The following is a 7,091-nucleotide window of genomic DNA, read 5'->3' as shown; positions in this document are numbered from 1 at the left end:
CCCCCCCCCCCTCCCACCCTTTCCACCCCCCTAAAAAGTACCAATAATGACAAAAGAAAAAAAAAAGAAAAAAATAATAATTTTGAAAAATTAAGATTCGTAAAGTATCTTAATCATAAGATACATGTGCTGTCTGAAATTCAGTCACATTTGTCTACTTAAAAACTGTGACATTTCCTACTTAAAAAATGGGACAAATGTATCTTAAATTCAGTAAGGACTTTTTGTAGTGCAGATCATCAGGTTTGAATACGTCAGCTTGATCAAATCTGGAACTGTTAGGGCTGATCAAGTCTTGATTAACAACCGCGTTACATGACTGATCAGGACTGGATCCAGTCATCACATCATTTTCTGATCAATCGTCAGGCCTGACCTAATCCAATGCTAACTTAGACCTTACCAAAATTTGCACTCGGGTACTGCGAAATATTCAGGTTATAGTATATATTTTGTCATTAGGCCGAAATAGCTATTTTCGAAGCTGAAATAGTAGATTGTGCACCAAGGCAGAAAAATAAGACATTCCTACCCGCGTGTGGATTACTGCTCGACACCTAAATAAAAGTACTAATTCAAGTCGCCGTCGGTTTGATTCTAACCGATTTTCGGCTTGATTCAAGCCGAATGACTCGGACTACGCCAATCCTATTTCCGGGTGTGAGATAAGTCGAAAAATGGTTTATTTCAAGTATAAACGCGTCAAGCCGAAATCGGTCTGAATTAAGCCAAAAAATCGATCTGAATCAAACCAAAAATCGGCTTGAATTAGACCGAAAAACGGAGTGATGCTCGCCGAAATTCTGCCTATTTCGGACAGTAGATAGCGTCTTGATTCAATTCGATCTTTCGATTTGATTGAAGTCGATTTTTCAGTTTGATTCAAGTCTCTTTTTCAGTCTGATTCAAGCCGATTTTTCGGTTTGAGTCAAGCCGATTTTTTGGTTTGATTCAAGCCGATTTGGGGCTATGGAGCTTCGTCAACGGCGAAAAGGTTTTACATAAGGGGATTTATGTGTGGGACAGAATGCATGAGGGAGGGGGGGTTGCACTGAATTCTCGATGTACAGCCCTCCCGTAGTCGACTTAGCTCGCCGATGAGTTTTTCAAGGATATTTCCGAAACTAAGGAAGATAACGAATATTTGCTGAAAAATTGGGGGGGGGGGGGGGTGGCGGTGGTTTTTCTAGGGCGTGTGACGAACGATATTTTTTGTCATAACGGCTGTAGACAGCGATTCATAGAAACTTTGTTCCCGTCCACCCCCTGTATCGCATTCGCCGAAGGCTAAGGGAAAATTTAAATAGAGAAAAATACCAGTCCTGGTACAGTCATCTCTTGCGAAACTCCCGCTCGATAATGAAACCGTGAGATTTAGAGTAAAGCAAAAGTATCGTGCCAAGTTTCGCCGAAAAATCACTCGCACAAGCGCTCGGGATTTTTTACCCTGCAAATCTTCACACTCTCATTTGTTTGCAATGAACCTATTGGGAAATAACTGATAATTTTGAAGCTCTTAGAAGTTTGATATTCTATATAATAATCGCATAAAAGGTACCATCTCCGATTTGCATTCTTTGATATTTTTTACATCCATTTTATCAAACTGCAGTGGAAAAAATTGAATTTTTGGGTATTGTTGCAGTTTTAAAGAAAAAATCGACGATTTTGAAGTTTTCCGGGGACATCAAAAAATCGATTTTTCTGCTTTCTCAATGATGACCTCTTCCGCCAGTTTATTGCTTCCTTCTAATGAAAATTATGCGATAATTCTATCACAATGCAATAGCAGACATCGAATCTGTGGGTATTTTCGCAGTATTGAAGGAAACATTGACCATTTTAACGTTTTCCACGAAAATCGAAAAATCGATTTTTCCGTTTTCTCAATGATAATCTCTTCTGGCACTTTATTCATTCCTCATAACTAAAATGACATGATGATTTTATCGAAATATAATAGCAAGCATCGAATTTGTAGGGATTTTCGCAGTATTAGAGAGAAAATTGACGATTTAACGTTTTCCACGGATTCATGCAATGATGATCTCTTCCGGCACTTCATTCACTCTGTCCAATCGGAATAATCAAAATGACGCGATCATAATTTCATCAAAATACAATAGCAGACATCGAATTTATGGGTGTTTTCGCAGTGATAATAGAAAAAAAGCAATTTTAACGTTGTCCACGGACATCAAAAATCGATTTCTCTGCTTTTCCGATGATGACCGCTTCCGTAACTTCATTGATTCCTTCTCATTAAGATGATACGATAATTTCGATAGAATTTGTGGATATTTTCGCCGAGTTGAAGGGAAACCCGACGATCGTGATGTTTTCCACGGTCACCGGTAAATCAATTTTTCTGTCGACGAAAAAATTAGTTTGACTCCCGGTATCGTTGCCGAGACTTTGTTTTCAACTGTAAACTATTGATGAGCACCCTATCAACCAATGAAAAAAGTTTCGGCAAAATTGAAAGATGACAAATATTCCAAAAATCGATGTTTGTGAGTAAGAGGCCCAAATTTTTAATTTGACAAAAAAATTCATTTCACATCCGGTATCATTGCCAGGATTTCGTTTTCGGTCTTGAACTGCTTCTAGGTCCCCTATCAACTAATGAACAAAGTTTCAGCAAAATTGAAAGATGGAAAATATTCCAAAAATCTATATTTATGGGTGAGAGGCCCAAATTTTGATATCCAAGTTGCCGAAAAATTCTTTTGACTCGGTATCGTTGCCACGATTTTGGTCTTGAATGTAAACTGTTCCAAGGCGAAAAAGTTGCATTCTAATTTTCCCCGTTCCCTCCCATTGCCGCAGCACTTGGAAAATATTGATTCAAAATTGTTTTTTTTTGCTCTTTTATGATCATCTTTCTCTCTACGTTTATTTTTTCCCTCTGATCTACACCGAATCTTAAAACTAGGATATTAAAAAATTTTAATTAATTTAATCTGAAAGATGAAGTTAGGAGACAATAAAATAAAATAATGTAATATAATTTAATCTAGCGACGGGCCCGTGCGCTAGTTAAGTTAATATAGAATCACCAGGGTCACAAGGAAATACAACGTTCAAACATGTTAGTATCCTTAAGATTGTGTCGTGTTATCTGGGGGCCTATTCTCGAAATATTTTCGTGCGCGGAATCGACTCCGTTGACGGAACGCCTATATGATTCCTATACGCAATTCGTCTACGAAGCCACTACCGTGCACGGAAATATTTCGAGAATAGGCCCCCTGTGTTGTTGTGTCAACATCAATACCTAATACACCCAAAAAAAAGTCGGTCTAAATCAGACCGATTTTTCGGTCTGATTCAAGTCGGACTGAATCATACCGGGATTCGACTTATTTCATGTCGAATTGACGGCATGTATCAAGTCGGACTCGGACAAGTGCAAAGCAGAATATCGGGCTGATTCAAGTCGATTTTTCGACTTGATTCAGACCGACTTCGGTTTGATTTAGGTCGATTTTCCGGTTTGATGTAAACCGATTTTTTGGTTCAATTCAGACCGATTTTTCGGTTTGATTCAGATCGATATTCGGTTTGATTCAAGCCGATTTTTCGGTTTGATTCTGACCGATTTTTGGGTTTGATTTAAGCCGATTTTTCTGTTTGATTTAGACCGATTTTTCGATTTGATTCAAGCCTATTTTCGGTTTGATTCTGACCGATTTTTGGGTTTGATTTAAGCCGATTTTTCTGTTTGATTTAGACCGATTTTTCGATTTGATTCAAGCCTATTTTCGGTTTGATTCAGACCGACTTTTCGACTTGATTCAAGTCTCGATTCTTGAGCTTAACTGATCAAAGGTTTTCATCAATGCCGAGCGGTTTCTATACGCGAGGGTGTAAAAGAGAGTCTTTGTTAACCGGTTAGGATTCTAAATCGGGGTCTTATGTAGATTTTATATCGGGGAAGTGGTTTTACATATGGAACGGAGAGGGAGGAGGCTTTGCGAATTTATGACCAAAAAAATGGAGCTGGTGAATTTGTCAAAAATATCTCGTCAAAAATATCTCCGAAACTTAACGAGATAGCAAATTATTACAAAAAAAGAGGGGTTCTTAATTTTTTTTCAATTTGTCGAAATTGAAAATTTTCGAAATTTTCAAAATTTATTAGAAATTGTGGAAATTTTTGACAACCTTACCGACTTCATTTTTGTTGGTTATGAATTCTCAATGCACCTTCTCCCCCGCTCTAAATTTTGGTAAAAATTCGCCATCTCCCTTAATTTCGGAGATATTTTTAAAAAACTCACCGACTCAATTTTGTTGGTTGAGAATTCTTGATGCCCCAACCCCCCAAATTTTTGTAAAAATTCGCTATTTCCCTTAGTTTCAGAGATATTTTTGAACCCTCCCCCCCTCTCCCTCTTTGCAAAATTCCCCGTCGAAAATTAAAACAATTTTCTAGATTTTAGGAAAGATTTTTCCAAATTAATATATTTTTTAAGCATATCTTAGTCTACAATTAATCCCCATTTTGATCATTAATTTTAATCGTTTTTTTTCTAAAACTTAGTAGAAACTGTTTTCGAAAGCTAATCCACTTTTTCTCTCTGTGTAAGGTGTAAGTCGACTTATTTCACTCGAAAATTTTTTTATATCGCAATAAGTCGATTCAACTCGCAGGATAGTAGTTGAGAATGAATTTTAGGACTTATTCCGTTTTTCACTTGAATAAAAATATAGTTAATTTTCTTTTCTCAAATCGTTTATAGGGGATATGTGACTATATGTAGAATCGTTTTCCGTCAATAACTCATTTTCGGAAAAAACAGACGCATCACCCTTTACCGCTTCGTTACTGAGATCATTTAGATTTATTATTATTATTATTCAGTTTCGTTTGGAAAAAGATACTAATGTGGAAACTTTCATTTCCTAATTCCATAGATTTCAGATAATTTTTGCCTCAAAACCATTCTCTTTTCATTGATCAATTTCTTTGATTTATTCTCTAAAATTATTCTTTTCTCTATATTTTATCGGGATGCAAGTTATAAATTGCAGATTCTTGAATCCAGAAAAAAAAATTTGAATTTGCATTTTTTTTCTCTGTGTTCATGATTTTTTTCCCGCGAATACACTACAAAAAGTCCTTACTGAATTTAAGATACATTTGTCCCATTTTTTAAGTAGGAAATGTCACCGTTTTTAAGTAGACAAATGTGACTGAATTTCAGACAGCACATGTATCTTATGATTAAGATACTTTACGAATCTTAATTTTTCAAAATTATTATTTTTTTCTTTTTTTTTTCTTTTTTCATTATTGGTACTTTTTAGGGGGGTGGAAANGGTAAAGGTGAGGGGGTGGGATAAATCTAGTGGGGTTTCTCAGGATAACTGAAGAGGAGGGGAAGGGGGGCGAAGGGGTTAGAGACAAATGATCATATTTATTACTTTTGATATTTTTTGGGGAAAGGGGGGGAGGGTTTAGAGACAAATAATAATATTAATTATTTTTGATACTTTTTTTTTCTTTTTCGGAGCAGTGGGGTGGGGGGAAAGGGTTAAAGAAAAATGATAATATTAATTATTTTTTATTTATTTTTTATTTTTTGAGCAGAAGGGGCGGGGAGGGGTTAGAGCTGAGTAATATTATTAATTATTTTTGATACTTTTTTCCCTTTTTTGGAGCAGTGGAGTGGGGGAAGGGGTTAGAGACAAATGATAATATTGATTGTATTTGATTTTTTTTTTATTTTTTGGAGCAGGGGGGGAACAGGGTTAGAGACAAATAATGATATTAATTATTTTTTATACTTTTTTCTCTTTTCTGGTGCAGGGGGGTGAAGGGGTTAAAGGCAAATAATAATATTAATTATTTTTGATTATTTTTTATTTGGAGCAGTGGGGTGGGGGGAAAGGGTTAGAGACAAATGATAATATTAATTACTTTTGATATTTTTTTTTGGAGTAGTGGGTGGAGGGGGAGCGGGTAGAGCCAAATAATAACATTAATCATTTTTTCTCTCTTTTGGAGCAGGGGGGGAAAGAGGTTAAAGCTAAATAATAATATTAATTACTTTTGATATTGCTTCCGAATGGAAGCATTGAAATCGTTCAATTTTTCGATTTTCTAATTTTGCTTGGAAATGATGTAGAATGGTCTGAAATGTAAAAATACAAAATTTGAGGACCATGTGTGTATGTGCGGGTGGTCGAATCGGTCAACTTGATGGTCAACTTTTAGAAAATTAAACAAATAAACTGCTAAAATAATTCCAAAAAATCTGAAATTTTGTCAGATTATAGGGATTAATAAGGACTAACTCTGTGTTTAAGTTCAGCCCGATCGGTCCAGCTGTTTTGAAGAAATCGACGTTTGTTTCTGAATCGTTTTTCGCAAATATCTCGGAAACTATCCAACCGATTTCAACTTTCTTTTTTCAAAATATCTGTCTTGATGGCGTCTATCCCAATCAATCAAAATATATCTATGTCTTCATACAAAGTTTTTTTCGGTTTTCCGCTGAAAATCCTTGTACGAGCTCTCATTTTTGAAGAAATGAACATATCAACTTGAAATTTTCCACAAAGTTTCCTCTTATCACTATAATGTTTCGTATTGAAGATGGGCTGAATGGATGATTAGTTTAGCAGATATTCAGCTTTATATCTAAAAAGATTTTTTTCAATACAGGGTGTCCCACAACCGACCATAATCCTGAAAAGGTGTTGAAAAGGGAGCTTTTTGAAGAGGAAAGTTCCTCTTCAGTTTTTGGATTAGACAATTTTTTTTCTTGTCTAATTCTTTTTTTTATTTTGGATGTGACTATTTTTTCAGGGCCGAATTTTATTTTTAAAAAAGGGGTCCTAATTTTTTTTACCCATTTTTTTGGGTGGAATATTGACTCACGTCAACCACACTCCGCTTATTGCCCTCTCGCGCCCAAAATTATTTTGAAAATCTAAAAAGGAAATGAGAAAATGAGATATTATAATTTTTTGTTTTTTGGGAATTTTTTTCATGCGGTTGACATTCAAACGCTTCATTATCACCCCCTCGCCGACCAAATAATTTTATTTGGGAATTGGAAAATGAAATATCATTTTTTTTT

This window comes from Diachasma alloeum, unplaced genomic scaffold, assembly GCF_001412515.2.
Source record: "Diachasma alloeum isolate Michigan unplaced genomic scaffold, Dall2.0 Dall_scaffold_00187, whole genome shotgun sequence".
Lineage (NCBI taxonomy): Eukaryota > Metazoa > Arthropoda > Insecta > Hymenoptera > Braconidae > Diachasma > Diachasma alloeum.
The sequence above is the reverse complement of the archived record's forward strand: the minus strand, read 5'-3'. Positions refer to the sequence as shown.